The 22,679-nt window shown below is 34.7% G+C and overlaps 1 protein-coding gene across 8 annotated transcripts in view; it reads right to left on the bottom strand.

Annotated features, from left to right (window-relative positions):
• The window catches only part of CCDC91 (coiled-coil domain containing 91), a 273,314-nt gene that overhangs the window by 131,608 nt on the left and 119,027 nt on the right, over positions 1 to 22,679 (bottom strand). The gene's annotated exons all lie outside the window — the stretch shown is intronic.

Here is a 22,679-nt window from a genome sequence, read left to right as displayed (position 1 = left end):
AGTGAAAAATTGAATAATTAAGAGTAGGAAAATGAGGAAGTTCACAAATGTGTGTGAAATTACATAACACACTTCTAAATAACCAACGAGGCAAAGAAGAAATCACAAGGGAAATTAAACATCTATATTAAAAAAAAGAACAAAAATCTCAAGTTAGTAACCTAAACTTTTACCTTAAGAAACTAGAAAAGGACGGGCAAACTAAACCCCCCAAAAAAGCACAATAAAAAATTAGAAAAAATTAATTAAATAAAGAATAAAAAACAACAGAGAAAATCAATTAGACCAAAGTTGGTTCTTTTTAAAAATAAACAATATTGACAAAACTTACCCAGATTGACAAGAAAAAAAACATAGAAAGAGTCGAATTTCTAGAATTAGTAATATAGAAAAGAACTTGCTAATGAACTTAAAGAAACAAAAAGGATTATAAGAGAGCACTGTGAACAACTGTATGCCAACAAATGAGATAAGCAAGTTGTAATGTACACATTTCTAGAAATATGCAAACTATCAAAATTGACTCAAGAAGAAATAGTATATCAAATAGACCTATCACAAGAAATTGAATCAGTAATCAAAACATTTTGCACAAAGAAAATGCCAGCAATTGTAACAAATTCTCACAACTGTTTAAAAAGGATTAACACCAATCCTTCTCATGCGTTTCCTAAAAACAGAAGATGAGGAAACATGCCCTGACTCTTCCTATGAGGCCAGGATTACACTAGTCCCAAAGCCAGACAAAAACAAGAAAAGTACAAAGCAGTCTGCCTAATGAATATAGACGAATATAAATTACTCAATATAATTGCAGCAAACAGAATCCAACAGCATATTAAAAGGATTATACACTAGGGCCAAATGGAATTTTTCTCAGGAATGCAAAGGTGGTTCAACATATGAAAAGCAATCCACTTAACACACCATATTAAAACATCAAGAAAAAAAATACCTAGTATGATTATCTCAGCATGCAAAAAAAAAAAAAAAGAGTGATAAGATCATCTATATCTTTCATGATATAAATACTCAACAAACTAGGACAATAGAGCAGCATCCTCAATCTGATAAAGGGCATCTGTGAAAATCCCACAGATATCATTATGTTATTTACAAAAACTAAAAGCTTTTCCCCTAACATCAGGAACAAGACAAGGATGTCCACTCTTGCCACTTCTATTTAACACTGCTAGCCAAGTTCTAGTAAGGGCATTAGGCAAGAAAAATGAATAAGAAGCATCCTTATAAATTATTAGATTAGAAGTAAAGAAATAGAACTACCTCTATTTGCAGAAAACATGATTTATATATAGAAAATACTACGTAATTATTAGATATAACAAAACACTATTAGATCTACTAACCAAGTTAAGCAAAGTCATAAAACACAAAGTCAACACAAAAAGTCATTTGCATTCTACACACTTCAAATGAACACTCTAAACATGAAATTAAGAAAACAATTCCATTCACAGTAGCTTCACAAACAATAAAATACTTAGGAATAAATTTTACCAAAGTAGTTCAAAACTTTTATACTAAAAACTACAAAACATCATAGAGACTTAATAAATGGAAAGATAACCCGTGTTCCTGGTTTAGAAGACTTAATATGTTAAAATGTCACTACTCTCCAAATTTATCTCCAGATTCAGTGTAATCCCTACCAAAATTCAGTGGCTCTTTCTCTAGTCAGAATTACTAGATAAACTGATCCTAAAATTCAAATTCAGCTACAAAGAGTTATGAATAGCTAAAATAATCTTGAAAAGGAAAAAGTGAAGGACTTATACTTGCCGATTTTAAAGCTTAGCAGAAAGCTGCAGGAACCAAAATGTGGTAGTAGCCACATAAGGATAGAGACTTAGTACAATAGAACACAGAAATTTTGAGAGTTTCCAAATAAGCCCAATACATCTACAATTAACTGAATTTTGATAAGAGTGATAAGACCATTCAATAATGCAAGAGTGGTTCTATCAACAAACGATGGTGGGACAACTGTATCCACATGCAGAACAATAAATCTGGAACTCCACCTCACACGATGTATAAAAATGAACTACAAAAGGATCAAATACCTGTGTGTAAGAAATAAAACTATTGCCCTGGCCAGTTTGGCTCAGCGGTTAGAGCATCCACCTGCGGTCCGGAGAGACCCGGGTTCGGTTCCCGCTAAGGGCATGTACCTCAGTTGCAGTTTGTCCCCGGCCCTGGTTGGTTATGCGGGTGGCAGCCACTCGATGTGTCCCTTCACGTCAATGTTTCTCTCTCTCTCTCCCTCCCACTCTATCTGTACAAAAAATGGAAAAATATCCTCGGGTGAGAATAAAAAAAACAAACAAACACTATAAATAACACCAATTCCTTTAAAGACAACTATCACCTCTTGGCATAGGTGATCTTCATGGCATGGGACAGTGTGATCTCAAATCCTTATAAAGCATCCCTGCAGCGCCGAACTGTCATTTCAGCAAATGAGATGTCTTGCTTCCTCCCACATACTTCCTTGAAACCGGAACTGATTAAACAGTATGGATATCATCATCTCATTAGTCTCTTCTGGTAAATTATTAAGGAGTAAAATAGTTTGGAGAGTAATCATGGACCTGAAGGTTTGGTGTTGCATATTGTTGGGTGTCAGCTGAATTTGGTGTTCCAACTGGTTTACCATAAGACAGAAATTCTCGTAACTGTCTCATTCATGGATGAGCCTAGTTCTTTTGTATAACAAAGGCTTGCCCCCTCATCTTCATGGTTTTTAAAGCCACAATATCTACCACATGGTCAAACTGAGAAAATGGGGTATGTAAGGATTTCTTCAATTCTTATTTTTTAATTTTGTCATACATATTGTTGATATAAATCAGTGATTTGGGTTAGACTGTTCAAATGGCCTCGAGTTGATGCAGTGTCCTGTAAAACTATTAAGCTCTTGAAGGTAAATAGGTGCATATCTTTGTAACCTGGGATTAGGTAATGGTTTCTAAAAATATACACCATAAGCCCAAACAAAATAGAAAACAAAACAAAAATTAGACTTCATCGAAATTTAAAACTTTTGTCCATCAAAGAATAAAAGCAAAAAGAAAGCTCACTGTTTCCAAATAATATATCTGATAAAAGTCTAATATCTAGAATATATAAACAACTGTCATAATATATCAACAAAAAGAACCAAATTTAAAAATGGTTGAGACATGGACGCATAACCAATGGACACGGACAACAAAGCCGGGTACGGGGTGGGGGGGATGGGGATGAGGGTGTCAATGGGGAAAAAAAGGAGAAACATCTGTAACAAAAATAAAATATAAATAAAAATAAAATAAGAATGGGTGAGAACTTGAACAGATATTTCTCCAAAGATAGAAATGTTCAACATCATTAGCCATTATGGAAATTCAAATCAAAACCACTCACTCACATCCAATAGGATAGTTATAATAAAATAAATGAACAAACAAACAAACAAACAGAAAATAGGTGTTGGCAAGGAAGTAGAGAAAATAAAACTCTCACACACTGTTGTTGGAAATGTTCAATATTGCAACTATTGTACAAAACAGTTCAGCAATTCCTCAAACATGTAAAGATAGAGTTACCAGATGTCACAGTAATTTCACTACTAGATACATATACAGGGTACTGAAAACATATTCACAAAATTTGTATATTAATGTTCATATCAGCACTATTAATAGCCAAAAAGTAGAAATAATGCAAATGTTCCTCAACTAATGAATGGATATACAAAATACAATAGTATTCATACAATGGGATATTATTCAACCATCAAAGGAATGAAGTACTGTTACTTGTTACAATATGGATGAACTTTGAAAAAATTTTGCTAAGTGGAAGTAGCCAGACACAAAGGGCTACATATTATATGACTTCCTTTTATATGAAATATCCAAAGTAGGCAGATCCAGACACAGAAAGTAGATTAGCTGTTGCCAAGTATTGGGGGAAAGAAAGTAGAGAGAGTCGCCCTGGCCGGTTTGGCTCAGTGGTTAGAGTGTCAGCCTGCAGTCCTGAGAGACCCGGGTTCGGTTCCCGGTAAGGGCATGTACCTTGGTTGCAGTTTGTCCCGGGGCCCTGGTCGGTTATGCGGGTGGCAGGCACTCGATGTGTTCCTTTCACATTGATATTTCTCTCTCTCTCTCTGTCCCCCCCACCCCACTCTACCTGAACAAAAAGTGGAAAAATGTCCTCAGGTGAGGATAAAAAAAAAAAAAAAGAAAGTAGAGAGTGACTGCCTAGCACATATGGGGTTTCCTCTTGATGAATATGTCTGGCATTATACACGAATGATAAGATGAGATAGTAATGGTTTAACATTATTGTGAACATATTAAAAACCCACTAAATTATACACTTTAAATTTATTTAAATGGTAAATTTTACATTATGTCAATTATATCTCAATAAAACAATATTAGTGCAAGAAAATATAGTATGTTTATGTCATTTTAATTTTTAACCTTTATTTATTTGTAACGCTGTTTTATTATTCTATTTCTTGAAATTCACTGAGGTGTCAGAAATATTCCTCATAAAAGGACCGTGAGACTGAGTCTCTGAGTTTTTGAATGTTGAGAACCATTTGCAGCTTTTAAATTTGAAAATCAATTAGCTGTATATAAATCCTGTATTCATATTTTCTTTCCTTGATTACTTTAATTATATTATTTTTTGGCATAAAGTATGTTTTTAAAATGTCTGTCATGAATCTAATTTTCTCTACTTTATGTTTAACTTGATTATATAATTTATGTTCTAAAGTGTGTCATTTTTGAGAGTAAAAGGGGTTAATTCCATTAGGATAATGGGCATAGATATCACTGTCCCGGGCAAACCAAAAACCCAAGTCCTAGTATTTCTAGATTTCTGATATGTTCTTTAAAGTCACTAGAATATGTCTCATAATTGACTATTTGGGGTCTATTTTCCGAGGTACATATGTATACTTTTCAATTATAAGGTCCTAGCTGTTTACAGAATTATATTTTTCATACACTTCTGCTTCACATCTTCGATTTTCTTTTTCAGGAACTACATTTATGCACACACTGGATCAGTTTTGCTTGTTTTCTGTAATCCTTTCTCTCAAAATCCTTCCTCTATTATTTCATATTTTGTCAGTCCCTTCTCTTTCTTTCTAGAGTATTATATTCACTCTTTCATGCTTTCAAGCTTAGTCCTCATTTTTAGAAGTTTTTCTTTTATTTCTTTTTGTGTCTGTCTGCAATCTCTTTTTATTTAACTGTTATCTTTTCTTGTTCCTGAACCCTTCTATTTCTAATTTATTCTATTCTTTAAATGCTTCTATCTTAATACACAGTTACACTACTGTCCTCTCTTTCCCATGTTGCAATTTACTACTCAGGCAAGGTTCCTGAGAAAGACGTGTGACATGGGCCTGCACAACTTCCCTTGCATCATAATTCTAGGGCTCCCTCTTCTGTTGTTATTATAAGGTAATAAAGTCTTTTCAGTGGAGCCACTTCTTTAGTACTTCCTAATATCCGCTTTTTCTGAACCCCTCCACTCCCAGTACTTGAACATTCTCCATCCTTCAATGTCTTATACTACTCCCTACCATCTCCCGTCACCATGCATCTCTGGACTTTAGGAGGGGCACTTTCTCAGGGAAATGAGGGCTCAGAGGACTCTGTTTCAGCTGTTGTCTTCAGGTCACCTCCGTTACTCCAGCACAGACAGGTAGCCAGTCATGCACGTCTTGTTGCTATCAATAATCCAGCTCTATCAGCTTGAGCTCTTGAATTCATATGAACTGTCATCTATCTTTCTGTTGAAGATGGTGTTTATGAATTTTTTTTCTTTAACTATCTTGGTCTAATTTTTTTTTTAATCCTCACTCGAGGATATTTTTCCATTCTTTATTTTCAGAGAGAGTGGGAGGCAGAGAGAGAGAGAGAGAGAGAGAGAGAGAGAGAGAGAGAGAGAGGGAGAGAGAGACAGAGAGAGACATCGATTTGAGAGAGACACAATTGATTGATTGCCTCCTGCACAACCCTGACCAGGGCCAGGGGACCGAACTGCAATTGAAGTACGTGCCCTTGACCAGAATCGAACCTGTGACTCTCGGGTCGACGGGCCAATGCTCTAACCGCTCAGCAAACTGGCCAGGGCTTATTCTAATTTTATAAGAAATTCTAGGAACATTCCAAAAACTATGCAGCTTCTGTTGCTGTCATCATCATGCCACATCCACCCCTTCCTTCTTAAAATGCTTCCTTTACTTGGTTCTCCTCCTATCTATTCTTTCTCAGTTTGTCCATTGCCCCAACTTCACAATATAGAAGTTTCCTGGGGAAAAGCTCTCTTCTTTAACTTATTCAATGTCTCATTAATCCTAATTAATTCTATTATCTTATATATTATCTATGTATAACTTCTTAATTTATATCTCCATCCTTGCCATTATTGATCCCCAGATTTATACATCTGCCTAGTAAGGTCTTTACATGGACGTCTGAAAGGAACATCAAACTTAACATGCCCAATGTCAAACTTTTAACTTTCCTCTATCAAACTTCCAGTTGCTCAGCAAAAATGCCTTGAAATCATTTTTAATTTCTCTATTTTTTCCCTCACAATCCATTTGCAGTATCTCAGAAAATCCTGTTAACTTGATCTTCACTTTTACTTCTTTAATAAACCCTTAAAAAATATGAGTGCATCAGGTACTGTTCCAAACCTTCACAAATATTGGTCCATTTATTTTACTTACATAAACTTCCTATTATTCCCATCTCATGATGCAGAATCTGAGCAGCTGTCAGTATATCCACTGCTACTTCTAGCCTACAACCTTGCCTCTTTCATTCTACCCTTCCTCCAAAACAAAAGCCAAAACAACCTTTTTAAAATTTTAAAGCAATCATACAAATGTAAGATGTAATCTCTATGAGGGCTTGTTCACTGCTATATCCACAGCAACTAAAATAGTACCTAGCCCTGGCCGTTTTGGCTCAGCGGTTAGAGCGTCCGCCTGCAGTCCGGAGAGACCCGGGTTCGGTTCCCGCTAAGGGCCCGTACCTCGGTTGCAGTTTGTCCCCGGCCCTGGTTGGTCGTGTGGGTGGCAGCCACTCGATGTGTCCCTTCCACATCGATGTTTCCCTCTCTCTCTCTTCCTCTTTCTCCCTCCCACTCTATCTGTACAAAAAAATGGAAAAATGTCCTCGGGTGAGGATTAAAAAAAATAAATAAATAAAATAGTACCTAGTACAGGGTGTGTGCTCAATGAATATCTGCTAAATAATAAAATATACACATTTGGTCAAAATTCCCAACAAGCTTCCATATATTACTGCAAATAAATTCTATAATCATTCCCATAGCCCAAAGCTATACCATTCTCTCCCTAACTCCCTCCATCTGCTGTCATTGGCTTTCTTCAAACCTTCATAAGCACATTCCCGCTATAATCCTATTGAACTTGCTATTTGCTATGTCTGATCTACGAATTGCCCCAGAGAGCATACACTCATTTCCTCCAGATACTGCTCAAAAGTCATCATACCAGAAAGACATTCCCTGACCCACACTATAGAAAATAGCACACACTCATCATTATCTACTAATCATGCTTTCTTTTTATACATAACATCTATCACTACTTTCTGTTCTGTACTTAGTATCCATTACCTATCTTCCCTTGCTATCTTGGGAAAGATGATGTACTCTCTAACACTGTGGCACTTGGGAAAGTGAAGAACGACAGATACCAGAGTGATTTCAAAGTTTGACATTAAGTTCAATTTGGGAAGATGACATTTTACTTGCCATTGAATATATGTACCTCAAATGGTGCTTTGCATATAACGTCAGCTAAATAAATAATAACTGACTAAAGAAAAGAGAATGAACAAGATTTGAGGTTAAATATATTTGGGAAGTGAGAAAGGTGTTTCATTCTTCTCTAAGAGACAGTTATTAACATCACAATAAAAATGTTAGAAGTGTATTTAAAATCTAGTCTTCAAAAAGGAATCTATTTAATGGGTTCACATACATGTTTGTTGAATGAATGAGATTATGATCAATGCAATTTATATTAATCAATATAAATTAACAAATATTTTTGGAATTTTTTTATTTGTTAAATAAAGGAGTGAGATCAAATCATTTCTAAAAACTCTTTCCAATGTTTCTAATGCTATTCTATGATACAGAACTAGATCAGTCAACCCCCCTTTGCTTACTTCAAAGAAACTGACAATCATATAACCAGACGTAACACACCAGGTTGCCCAGTTGCCCCCCACAATATTAAAAACAAACAAACAAAAAACCACAGAAATAACCAAACAATCATACATAGCCTGAAATTTTTATTTCAAGAATATAGAGCCAAATTTTTCAACCTATCTTCAAAGTAGTCAAAACCCAATTTGACCAGAATGATAGCTTTCTTTCAAAAGGTCAAACCCAAAACTATCATTACAAAGGGAAGATGCCTTCACCTTAAATAAAACTATGTACTTTTTAAACAAGAACTTTAAAGGTAAACTATTCCAATATATTCATTTTATAAATGAGGAAACTGAGGCCGAGAGAGATCAAGAGGATTGTTCAAGGTCACTGAGTTCAGTAAGGGGAGGGTTAAGCTTGAATTACATATCCTGATAGCCAGACCAATGTTTTTTAAGAAATATCCAAAGACTGAACTATTTGAGAATACTTCCAACTCCTCATCAACAGATCCATTTTCTATGTAAAATTCATTAATATATAGAATCAGAATCACATGTCATAAGTCACATCTCCTGAAGAAAGTGAGATACAAATTGGTCACTCTCGATAAAACTTGAAACAGTAATTCATCAATTCATTACTGCCAACCAGAAATTTTGGTCTGATAAAAATCGTGCAAATTAAGGTGCTTTTCACAGGTTATAAGAAGCACATTCCAAACAATTCTCCACCACCCATAACCACTCCAATACCAACTCCTTGCTAAAATTATTAAATATACCTGGTCTAAAACCATTAATATGCCTAGAATAATTGGTATTGAAAAAAATACTTGTTAAATACACACATAAAAAAGAACAATATAACAAATGTAGATACTTCACAGAAAATAATTAGAAATTAGCAAAATTTTTAAAGTAGGCATCATTAAGTATATTGACAAGAAAACTCAATTCAGATATTTAAATCAAGATTTATACATTAAAAAAAAAAAAAAAAGGAAATTAAAGCCCAAACTTAGGTCATTAAGCTGACAAACATTTCTCAATTTACATTATATTATTGTTGGCCATTGCTAACAATAGAATCCATACTAATCACAAATAAATGAAGCCATGCACAGTAACAGGATCCTCTGTTAAAAGCCAATATTTGATTTAGGTACTTGGAATGAATTACTACAGTATTTAAAAGAAAGAAAGACAAAAAGAAGGGAGGGAGGAAAGGAACTCCAAACACCAATCAACCATTATATTCCACCTATTAGAAAGCAGTTGCTTCTCACTTTCTAAATTCTTTGGCCAAGACAAGTCTATAATTAGCCTGAACATAATTAGCAGAACATAATCACTTACTATTGTCTGACTGAGAAAGGTTTTCCAATACAGGCTTCACCACTACTCCCTCTGAAGCCACAAGATTCTATCCCTTTCACAACAACTAATCAACTATATTGAATTAGGCATCCATAAACACCTCCAGATACTCCAAAAGGAAATTTTCAAGGCAAGAAATCAAAATAAAGATAGTGGGACAACATCCAACCACTGCACTGAAAAGTTCTAACTAAGAAGCACAAAGAAGATTAGATTATCCTGTATGTACCCACTTTGTCAAAACAGAACAAAAACAACAAAATGCGCCTCTCCATCACTTACTGGGTCCACATTTGACAGCTACAACAAGCCTAGCTGGTTTCTAAAAAAAAAAGTACCTTTCACTTTTATGACAATTACACAACAGGAAGTCTTTCCCAGTGAATAAATGTTTACTCTCTACCTCCTAGTTCTACTACCTATGCCATTTTAGTCTCTCCCTAGTCAGTAACAAATAACAACACGGACAGAATCCTTCAAAATCTTCAAGTCAGTTTCACAGACTAACTCAAATATTTAGCAGAATATAAAATGAGAGACAAAAATGGTACAACCATGTAAGGATCAGTCTAAAGGTATAAAGTAATACTTCATATGGAAATAAAGCATTTTTGCCATAGTAAACTGTACCCAATACTGAAACAGATACCCTTAGTAAGCCTGCCCCTTCAGCTGAATATATCTACAATCTTTCAAAGAATTAATTTTCATCTCTGGCCCTATTCCATTAATGGCTGCCTTAATACACTGCATGAATTTTATCAGCACACAGACTCCAAAACCATCAGCTTTACTGAATCTTCCCAAACAAAAACAAGATCACAAAACAAAATCCTTCTGGATATTTCCTAACAAATACAGTAAGGAAAGTATGGAGAGAACCCTGTAATTTGTTCACACTGGCATAAGCAATTGGTTTTTCTATATACTAAATTAACAAAACTCAGACATGACAATGTCACATCTACGTCTAAACTAAAACCTTAAGTAAAGGAACTAGTAGTGAACAAATGAGAAATGAATGAGCAGGTCACATGTAATTCATCACTCTGAAAGTGAAAACAACTATTCAAGTAAAATTCATAAGATGATATGTTTACAACACTGCCATTTTTGTTGCCATGATCATTTCTCCATTAGTACAGTATCTCCTCTACCAACTACAATCTGTTAAAGAATAAAAGCCAAATCTAGCATAGCCAGAAAATATGGCTTCTTGTGTAACCCTGGTTAAATTCCTGGCTAATTTGTTGATTGAATTGGACCTGTTCCAATTGCTACTTCAATGTCACCTTATTATTTGCTCCAATAGAAAAGGCAGAACTTCACTCTGTGCCAGATTTAAAAGAAATTACTATTTATCTTCAATTTTGTTGAAGTCTTCAAAGGCCAAGTGCCTTGAAAGGTAGATGCTCAAAACTAACTCAAGCCAAGCAGGGGGAAAATAAAAGGACATGGAAAGGAGAAGGGGAGGAGAAATTTTAAGAAAAAGAGAAGGAAAACAGGACAACTGTGGATCAGGGAGGAAAGGAGAGAAGAGCAGACAGTTACAGTCATAAAAATGGCTGTAGCTACTTGTATAAGAATAATTCCAACAAATCACCCCTACTTTGAGGTTCCCTACTTTGAGAGTATCAAGGAACAATTTCCAGCCTGTTAATGTTAAAACAGACTTATGCCTTATGAATAAATGTACAAACCCATCTCAATCAATAAAGATGAGACATGTAAAATATTCTATTAATTTCTTATGACTCCTCCTATTTTAAACCTCTTTCCAAAATTTAATTGTATTTTAACTCTTATAACAGAAAGAAACTGTCTACTAAAACAGCCTCTGAAAACATTTACTATTTCAATCAAAAAAAGAAAAATGGCTTACTAATAAAAATCATTTTTTGATATTTTGGTCATTTATTTTGTAGTGGAATGAACTGCAATCCCCCACAAAAGATATGTTCAAATCCTAATCCCAGGTATCTAATTCCTAATCCTAATCTCTGGTATCTATAAATGTAACTTTATTTGGAAATAGGGTCTTTTCATATATAATTAAGTATGCAAGGTCAGAGTATCTTGGATTTAGAGTGGCCCTATGTCTTAAAATAAGTTTCCTTACAAAAGAAAGGAGTGTAGGACTTGAGCCACAGAAACAGCCACGTGAAGGTGAAGGCAGAAACGAAGACAGGCAGGCACCAGGTGAAGAACACCAGGTCCCAGCAGAAGCAGGAAGAGGCAAGGGAAGATTCTGCACTAGAACTTTGGGGAAAAGCATACTGCTGCCAACATACTGACTTTAGAATTCTGACTTCCATAACTATGAGAAGAAATGTTTGCTGTTTAAAGCCACCCAATGTGCAAAACATTGTTATAGCAGCCTTAGGAAACTAATAATCAAAATAGATTTTGATACCAAGAACAGGGGTACTGCTGTGGTAAATACCTAAAAATGTAGAAGTAGTTTGGGAATTGGATAGTAGTTAAAGGCTGGAAGAATTTCAAGGAGCAAGACAGAAAAAGCCTAGATTGCTTTGAAGAGATCATCGGTAGAAAATAGATATTGAAAGTGATTCGGGTTCAAAAGGAAGTACAGAGCATGGGATAGAAAGCTATCATTTTAGAGAAGCGATATATCAACATGAATAAAATACTGGTTAAAATATGAACATTAAAGATGTTTTTGGTGAGGTCTCAGAAAGAAATGAGGAAGATGCTACTGGAAACTAAAAGATAGGTGATCTTTGTTATAAAGTGGTATAAAATTTGGCTAAATTGTGTTCTATTGTAGGGTAGAAAGTAGAACTTGCAAGAGATGAACTTCTATATTTAGCTGAGAAGATTTCTAAGCAAACTATTGAAGGTGTGACTTGGTTTTTCCTTACTGCTTATGGTAAAATGTAAGAGGAAAAAGACAAATTGAGAAAGTATATGTTAAGCAAAAAGGAAGCAAAACTTGATGATTTGGGAGGTTCTCAGTCTATCCAGATTGCAAAGGATGCTGGAATTTAAAAACTCACTTTTGTGAAAACATGCTCGGAGAGGTCACAGGTGTAAATGGACAACGTCTTTCCACCAGTGTATTCTAAAAGCAGATAAATTGTTTTCTAGTTTGACAGGTGCCCCAGTGAAGAGAATCCCCCCCTCCCCCAGGATGGATCATAGCCAGAATCTCACCCATATAGGGTTTAGATAAATTAGATAATGACATTTGAAATTTTTTAGCAAATTATATTTCGATGAGATTTTAAACTTAGAGCTGATGCTGAAATTGGTTAAAATTTCTAGAGATGCTGCAATGGAGTGAATGTATTTTGCACTTTGGAAGAGCAGAAATTTGGGGGGGGCTAGCACGAAGACTGCCATGTGTTCAACTGTGCTTTTTATTTTGTTGCCTAATTACTGTGGCTAAAACTTCCAATACTATATTAAATAAAGGGGCAGGGGTGAACATCCTTGTTCGCAATCTTCAAGAAAAAGCTTTCAGCTTTTCATTGTTAAGTATTGACTTGTTTCCTTATCGCAGAACGGAGGAGATTTACAACACAGAGAGAAGGCCATGTGAAGGAGTTATGCTGTCAGGCAGTATCAGAAACTAAAAAAAAGAGGCAAGAGAGGCTCCTTAGAACCTTCAGAGAGAACATGGCTTCTGACCTACAGAACGTTGAGAGGATAAAGTTCTGTTACTTTAACTGAAAAAGTTTACATAAGTATTTTATAGCAGCCCTAAGATTCAATTACAGTACATTTCCAATGTCTGTTTTTGAAAGAATTTCTTTCTTACTCACCAACAAAGCTCAAGTGCTTCAACTTTTATTTGGTTCCAGGCCACCCAGAATAATGAAACAATTAAATATTTCTCCTAATGATATCATAAGGTAGCCTTTCTCTTCTACTCAGAATATTGGTAATTTAATACAGATCTCAATCATCACCATCATAGTAGCAATAACAGATCTTTACAAGAGATGGCAAATTATACACAGATATTTTCTGTTGCTGCCACCCAAAATGCAACTAAAAAGCTAGAAAGAATGTTGGTTTTCTGCCTTTTCTTTGATTTTTTGTTTTTGTTTTTGTTTGTAACAACACAAAACTATAAAGGCAAAGATCAAAGAGATCGGAAAACAAAACTTGGAAAGCAGATGGATGTGAGCTAACTGACATAGCAAAACCAAAAGAGTGAGTGTTAAAGAAGCATGTGAAAGGCTAGGAAGTCAGTCAGTAACACTTCAGAAACCCCAGCACTCTGATCCCGCAGGAGCACGAACTCTGGAGATGAAGGCAAGGGGAATGCCTAACGGGGAACGGCAGAGCGTATTTTACAAAGCGGTCACCTCCAGATCCCGTCCACCACCCTGCAGAGCTGGGACTGCCTCTAAACAAGTACAGTAGAAGAACGAAGGTCTATTCCCTGGAGAGGGCAATACAGAAAGAGTCTTTAGGGCCCAGAAATATTTCCCTATTTAGTCTGGAGTATCCTTACCAGGCAGGAGCCTAAATGGAATCAAATAAAATCTCAAAAAAAAAAAAAAAAAAGGTTAGGACCAGCTACAAAATTTGTGGGCCTCAATATGAAATAAAAATATGGAGCCCTTGCTCAAAAATTAATTAATTATTTATTTATTTATTTTTGGTATGTGCTCCTAGTGCAAACCAAACCCGGGACTCTCTGGTCCACAGGCTCACGCTCCAACTGCTAAGCCAAACCGGCCAGGGCAAAAATTCACAATTTAAAAATGGCAACAGCAGATCATTAAACCAAGCATCAGGCCTTTGTAATCACAGGGTCCTGTGCAAATAAGTTGTGTGACCATGAAGCCAGGTCTGCTTAAAGATACAGGTAATGAGAAAGGGTTGACAATCAACACCCTTGTCAGAAAACCCCACAATAAAGCCGACCCTACACCTTGCTCCGTTCACCAGTAGAGCTTCCAATCAACCTTTTCTGTCCTACTCCTAAAAAAGAGATAGCTATGGATCACCAGTCATTTAAAGAAAGCCTCTAAATGGAAAACAAAGGCCAAAATATAATAGTAGAAAAGAAAAAAGCTTCATGGAATAAGCAGATTAAATAAGAATCAAAAACTAATATGAACATGCTCAAAGAAATAAAAGCTCTTAGGAATTCAAAACACAATAATACATATGAAAACAATCAATAGAATAGTTGGAAAATAAAGAATATCAACCAGAAAGGGGAGGGGAAATAAAGGAACAAGAAATAGATATAATACGACAATCAATACAGTGGATAGGTGGTATTATCATCCAAATAAGAGGGAAGCAATTCATCAAAAATAATTCAAGAAATTCTTCACATCTAAACATTATACACGGAGGAATGCTTAGAGTTCCAACACGCTGGTCAAATGTAGGCCCTAGGATTCATCTTCTGCACTACTTATTTAAAAGGGCTTGCAGTGAAAACACAACTAGATCGTACACACAGCTTAATGTTTACAGTATTGTTTGGCTTACAAAAAGTAAGAAAAATTACTGAAGCCCCCCCCCCCCCCAAAAGAAAAGAAACTGAACTGAAACCTAATTTTTTAAATGAGAAGCATTCCTAAAAGTATCAGAGTAAAGATCATTATATAGGCTTTTCAAACAGGAAAGCAAATATTTGGTCCTGGGGTGGCACCAAATAAAAATAACTAGTTACTAGACAACTATACAGTAGAAATCCTAGAAGTGTACCAATAGAGTGCCAGGACAGTTGAGCACCCAGCTCCCAATAAAAGCACAAAACACCTCTGAGAGACAGAATTCTCAATTAAGTCTCAAGAATTCAATTAACTAAGATCAAACATATATATGAGTTCACAATAAAAAATAACCAAAAAAACTGCATGGAAAAAAATCACAGTGACTAAAAATACACATAAGACAATATTCCCTTCAAGATAAAAAAAAAAAAAAGTTTTCAAGAAGGGAAAGTTAATCATAATATATTATGATTCAGGCGTCAACAGCATTTAACATAATCATTATAATGTAAGCAATGAATGCTGATTAATCAAATCTATTATATAACTATACTGGGAGAATGAAAGGACTCTAAGTGTGAGTTATAGGTAAGAATTTTAAAAATCTGCAAAACGAAGAAGCAGCAATACTTTAAGCATGTTATTTAAAAATATGGGCATAGATATTAATTTAAGAAGTTGAAAGTTGTTGCCTTTGAGAGGGCAGAAAAATGGCAGGAGCAGGGAAAGGATCAGTGAATGCTGTTCTTCATAACAAGCTGTTTAGCATTTAGGATTATATGACTCTTTAAACTATGTTTATATATAATTTTAATGAGAGTTCTTTAAAATGAGAACATTGCCTGTGGCTTAGATCTTACACTCTGCAATAACTGTTGATGTTAAATAAACAAATAATCATAAAACCTTAGACTTTCCATATTTAGTCACAGTGTCTACTGAATGCATAAGAATACATGAACAAGATGACTGAAATAAAAGGTCAGAAATCACTTAAATGGTAATACATCAAATTAATAGATTATTAAGAAACTCTTACTATACTGATGGAATAATCTAAGTTATGTTCTTAAGTGAAAGTACATGACACCTTTGTCTTTTTTTAAGAAGGGAAAAAATGAACATATGTATGTGTATATATGTCTATGTGTGTAAATATATGTGCATACATAAATATGCGAGTGCGCACACGCACACACACACACCTGTATGTTTGTATATAGCCAAAATACCTTTAGAACAATATACAAGAAACTGCTCATATTGGCTGACACCAGAGGAAAACTGGGCAGCAGATATTATGAAAGGACATTTTTTACTATGCACCCTTCTGTACTTTTTAAAATGTTGAACTATGTAAATATACTGTCATTTCAAAAAATAAATTATTAACCTTTAAAACTGTAAAATACAAAGTATCTTAGAAATCAACAAATACATTTCTAATGACATGATTTCTGATACCAATGCAGAGAACGAAGAGTTCACATTTTGAAGGAGGAAACGATAATTCTAGCTTCTCTCTGCAACTCAATGCAGGCAGGTGCCTTCTCTGTCCTTTAGTATCTTGCTGGCATATACAAGAAAGTGTTTACTTACATTTATTGAGAGAACAGTGGGCCTAAAAGAAAGGCCTCATTCAAATACCAATAGCTAAACTTGAATTTTCCCATCTGTAAAAAAGATGGTAACTTCACAGGATTATTGCGAGAATTCAATAGATATGCACATGAAGTATATAACATAGTAATTTCCACATAGTAGCCAGTAAGTAAATATCAGTTTTCCTCCTCATTATTATCCTTTCATGTTTGGTAAAAATTGAGAGGAAGATAAATCAAAGAGATTTTATTTTAAAGTTCCTGTCTCACAGTGAAGACTATATACACCAATAAGGTTTGACATTAAACACAAATAAGCACATTACACATGTGAAAGAAATATTTTTTCAAATTAAGGATGAAAATATTCATATAAATGAGGACAGCCCATACTATACAGTAAGGATGTTTCTTCTGCTCTCTATATGTAACCGCAAAGATATCTTTCCTAACACATATTCATTTTTTGAAGTTCAATAGTCAAAAGGAAACAAAGAGACACAGGCAAATATATCTGCTGGCATAACCACCATCAAAATTCACTATTTTTAAATGAAAATAGTCACATAATGGTTAGTATGCAATTTTATCAACTCAAAATTAGATATATTCTTTTAAGATTTGCAAAAGTTCCTAACTTAATTTCTCCAAGTCACTTTCTTATATAACTGACTTCTTCCTGCCATTATACTCCTAAAATTTCACACTGTATTTTATTCCTTTAGTCAAAATATCTGTTGTTTACAAAGTATAAGAACAGTAATTATTTTAGATATCAATTTAAAATACTGGAAGAAATTGTAACTTAAAAAATATGAATTACATTGTTCAGATGCTAAATTATTCATGGCTGGCAAAAGTAGCCAGCAACAGCCGAAACACTGCCTCACTTTTTAAAATGTCAGGTCAATTTTTCTGATATTAACATTAGAATAATGCTTAGTATTTGTCAGGAAACAGAGGCATCAGCCTTGACAGGGTTATAAAATCCTCAACACCCAAAAATGTGAAATAACACCTATTCCAGAGAAGTTGTTTGGTAAATGAGAAAAAAATCTTCAAAAAATACTTGCTATATTATAGAAATTACTCTAGTAGTGAATTACTTAGTTTCATAATTACAGACCTAAAAAAAATACCATAATGATGAAAAAGACACATTCCTTCTCCCTACTCTCTATTTTATAAATGATGAACTATAAGTAATGATACCAAGAAATTATACTGTTAGGAAATACATTTCCATAAATTCAATGCCAGGGAAGGTTCTCCACTATTTTTTTTTTTTTAAGTTTTTTCCTTTATTGATTTTAGAGAGGGAGAGAGAGATAGAAACATCAATGAGAGATAGCATCAATTGGCCACCTCCTGCATGCCCCCACTGGGGATCAGGCCCACAATGGGCATGTGCCCTGACCAGGAATTGAACCTGCAGCCTCCTGGTGCATGGGTTAATGCTCAACCACTGAGCCACACCGGCCCGGGCAGGTTCTCTACTTTTAAGGACTATGTAATTAGTCTGAGCCCAACAAAATAAGATAATCTCTCCATCTCAAAGTCCAGAACCTTATTATCTGTGAATTCCTTTTTGCCATGTAAGGTAACATAGTCACAAATTCTGGGGATTAGGGTATGGACATGGGCACGAGGAAGCATTATTCTGTTGGCTGCACCTATACAACAAATATTTCTCTGTCCTCATTTTAGGCAACAAACACTTCAGCAGCATTTGACCCCTCTATCCTTTTTGAAACGCTGTCTTATCTTTGCCTAGACAGCCAACTCTCAGTTCTCCTCTGACCCCACCTCTCATTTATTCTCTAGACTCCTTTTACTGGCCTCTCCATTTTCTCTCTAAATACTGCAGTGCCACAAATTTCAAAAGTAATGAAATGAGGAGGATGAAAAGAAGAAATGTCTACGTAGAACTGCAGTTTCCAAAGTGTGGTCAAGGAACCCTAAGTGCAATAGGCAGAGTAATGTGCCCCCAAAGATAAATACACCTTAATTCCTGGAACCTGGGAATTTATCAAGTCACTTGGCAAAAAGGAATTAAGACAGCAAATGGAACTAACGTTGCTAATCAGCTGGCTTTAAAACAGGAAGACATCCTGCTAAGTCCAACATCATCACAAGAGACCTTGATGGTGAAGAGGGAGGCAGAGAGTCTGGGTTAGAGTGATGCAATAGGAGAAAGCCACAACCAGCCATTTCTGGCTCTGAAGATGGAAGAGGGCCCCCTGCCAAGGAATGCGGGCTGGTACAACAGCAAAAGAAATCTAATTCAGAGTGTTCCTGCAACCCTCACAAAAATTCATACTCTTAAAACTATTTTCATAAAAATACTAAGATGTTATGTGTTTCTCTCACTCACATTCTCTCATAAATATACAGTGGTTTTTTTCCAGAGGTGGCAGGACATATGATATCACCAAAAACTAAATAAACATAGAGACATGAGAATCTAGCTGTCTTTCATAAAGCCAGAGTAGAGATTTGAAAAAATATAAAACAATGCTATTCTCACTTAATGTGTTTTAATTTTTGAAAATACAGCTATGTTTTCATTAGAAATGTTTATTTTAACATGAAATAGGTTTACTATCATCCTTAAATGAGTTAACAAATATTTAAGTTTCACTTTTATATCTAAAATGGTAAATATCAATAGATATAACCTACATAATTAAAAACTCTTTGAAATCCACATAATTATTACAAATATAAAATGGTTCCCAAGTGCAAAAATGTTTCAGAACCACTGATATACAGTTTCTCATGTGCCAAACACAGCTCTGAGTGTGTGTGTGTGTGTTTTTATCTTAACAGTAAGCGAACCTTCACAATAACCCTAACAGGTAAGTTCTGTGTTTATCTTTGTGTTACAAATGAGAAAATTCAAGTTCATTAGAAGTAAGCAACACGCCCAAAGTCACACTAAATAGCTGAGGTAGAATTCAAACCTCAGCAGTGGGAGGTTGAACATGGCCTCCCAGGGTTCACACTTCTCTACTGACACTTACTTTGAAGGTGATCCCCTCTGGTTGCATGTTTAAATGCTCCAGACCCAGTCCTCTAACTCCAGACTCTTATTATACCTATTGCCTATTCAGTGAATCTAACTAGATGACCAAAAGTCATCTTAAATTTAACCTTCCCCAAACTGAACTGATCCCTTCTCCGCCTCAAACATTTTTTTAAAAAATATTTCTTCCTTTATTGATTTTAAAGAGAGAGGAGAGGAGAGGGAGAGAGAGATGGAAACATCCATGACAGAGAACATCAACTGGCTGCCTCCTGCATGTCCCCCACTGGGAATTGGGCCCACACAGCCTGGGCATGTGCCCTGACGGGGAATAGAACCAGCAACCTCTTGGTGCATGGATCAACACTCCTGTCAGTAAACAGGAACTGTTCAAGCTTCTCAGATCAAAGATCTGAAGGGCTCTCTTTCTTTCATGCTTCACATGGGTGTATCAGAAATCCAAGTGAGCTATACCAGAATCCAATCATTTACCACCTCCATTTGCTACTAATCTACTGCAAGCTTCTTTACAATAGTGATAGCCTTCTACTGGTATTCTTCTACCTATATATTTTCCCCATAGGAGCAAAAGTGATTAAAAAAAAGACCAGTCACTCTTTTGCTCAAAATAGCTTTCCATATCAATTAGAGTAAAATCCAAAATCCTTACGGTAACCTAGAAGGCTCTATATAATCTGACTCCATAGTATCTTTCCAATTTATTTGCTATGATTATTTCTTCCTTGATTTTTCTAAGAACACATCAAATACAGCCTTACCTCTTTATACTGTTTCCTCTGCCTGTCCTCCCTCCCACAAGATCCATAAGGACTAGATCTTTCTTTTCAAAAGGTTTCTAGTCAGAGAAGTTTTCCCTTATCACCCTATCACATCCTATCATTTGGCTCCTTTATCATGAGTCATTTTCTTTAGCACTTAAGGCCTGACAAAGTACAAATATATCTTTCTGTTCCATGTCTATAGCCCCACTAAGAGGTAGACTATATATATATATAAATTCAGGACTTTCTCCCCTAACAATATCTGGTGAATTGGCACTCACCACATATTAATCTGTCATTTAATGATTAGTGTAAAAAAAATATTTACAATAAAAATAACAGTAACGCCTATAAAATAAAATGTTATCTATAGAAGTTTATAAGAAATATTGCATGCCTAAAAGGAAATTATTCAAAGTATGGGAAGGTAATTAGTAAAAAGTATCTGATAAAAATGTGTTTAAGTCCAACACAATGTATAATTTTTAAAAATTCAAATGTAAAGGTGATATTATTTTATAAATTGCAAATAACAAGACTCTTTAAATGTAATTTATGTTAACCAATAAGACAAGTACGAGACAAGCACTGACAGTGTAATTTGGCCCAAACTTCCATGAAACCAATTTAACTTTGTTTATATTTTCATTCTCTGATCCAGTAATCCTTTTCCTAATAATGAGCACTAAAAAGAAAAATATAAATCAAGACAATCTTTTCTACATAAAGACATCTGCATTTAGAAATAACGATTTTTAAATAGTAAAATATAGATAGATAGATAGATAGATAGATAGATAGATAGATAGATAGATGTACAACAATAAGGAGATGAGTTTGAAAATTACGCTTCATTCCCATAATAGAATATTATGGAAATATATATATAAAATATTTTTAATCCTCACACGAGGCTATTTTTCTATTTATCTTCAGATAAGAGTGGGAGAGAGAAGCAAAGAAAGGGAGAGAAAAAGAAACATTGACATAAGAGGGACACATCGACTGGTTGTCTCCTGCACAACCCTGACCAAGGCCAAAGATGAACCTGCGACTCATTGGTCCGCAGGCAGATGCTCTACCACTAAGCCAAACCAGCCAGAGCTGGAGTTATATTTGTAAATAATTTATTAGAATATTGGAAATTTCTAAGTTATAGTAGATGGATAATAGCATATAGATACTATGAATTTGACCACATTAAAAATATTCATTTAAAAATAATGCCAAATGTATGTTGTTGTTTGGTAGATTATGGATAATTTTATAATTCTTAGCATAACAGATATTTATCTATAAGAAACAGTGATTAACTTCAAAATTATGTCATAATTTAAAAATACATGTAATAAAATTAATCATGTCAAATCGAGGACTATTATCCTGGAAAAGATACTTGACAATGAGGCTACAATAAACACTCAGTTACTTGACCCAACTATAATCTGGAAAAGTATTTTGCATATCACCCAGATAAAATCTCGCACCATTAAAATAAAGATTTTCTTACAGAAGGAATTAATTTAAATAAAGATTTTCTTACAGAAGGAATTAATTTAAATAAATACATCAAAAATGGAAAATATCTTCAGATATTTTTAAAAATGTAAAGTTACATGCAATGATTCATATAAATATAAACATAAAGGTTATATTATCAAATTTTTGTTCTTAAAAATATTTCCCACAAGGTATTCTGGCAGGGATTATTTTGTTATCTTCTTCTTTAAGGTGATAAAACAATGAATTATCTGTAGTCATAAAAGCATAAGCAACGATAGACCTTCCTATTCTCCTGTCTACTTTTGTGTTTGTAATCATTCCCAAAACGTCCATTCAATTTTCTAATGAAAAATATCATGCATACTAGAAAAACAATTTATTAGGATTTGAACAAAACTCTTCAAAATTTTGAAAATATATTAGTCACCAATGGACGAAGCCTGACCCTGCCCAATATTAGACTAAAACAAAATCTTAAAGTTGAATTATTAAGCCCTTTACAAGTTTTTTTAAAGAGATAATGTAACCACAACTACAAAAACTACCACATTGTAACCACTGCTAAAATGTCCAATGTGTGTAATAATACACAGTATAAATCTTGTTTGCTCCAACAGAACTTTCAAAAGTCACATTAACAGTATAATATGGATATGTCCCAACTTTCCAATAATTAT

Source organism: Molossus molossus, unplaced genomic scaffold (genome assembly GCF_014108415.1).
Source record: "Molossus molossus isolate mMolMol1 unplaced genomic scaffold, mMolMol1.p scaffold_m16_p_10, whole genome shotgun sequence".
Taxonomy (NCBI): domain Eukaryota; kingdom Metazoa; phylum Chordata; class Mammalia; order Chiroptera; family Molossidae; genus Molossus; species Molossus molossus.
This window is presented reverse-complemented; position numbering and strand designations above follow the sequence as displayed.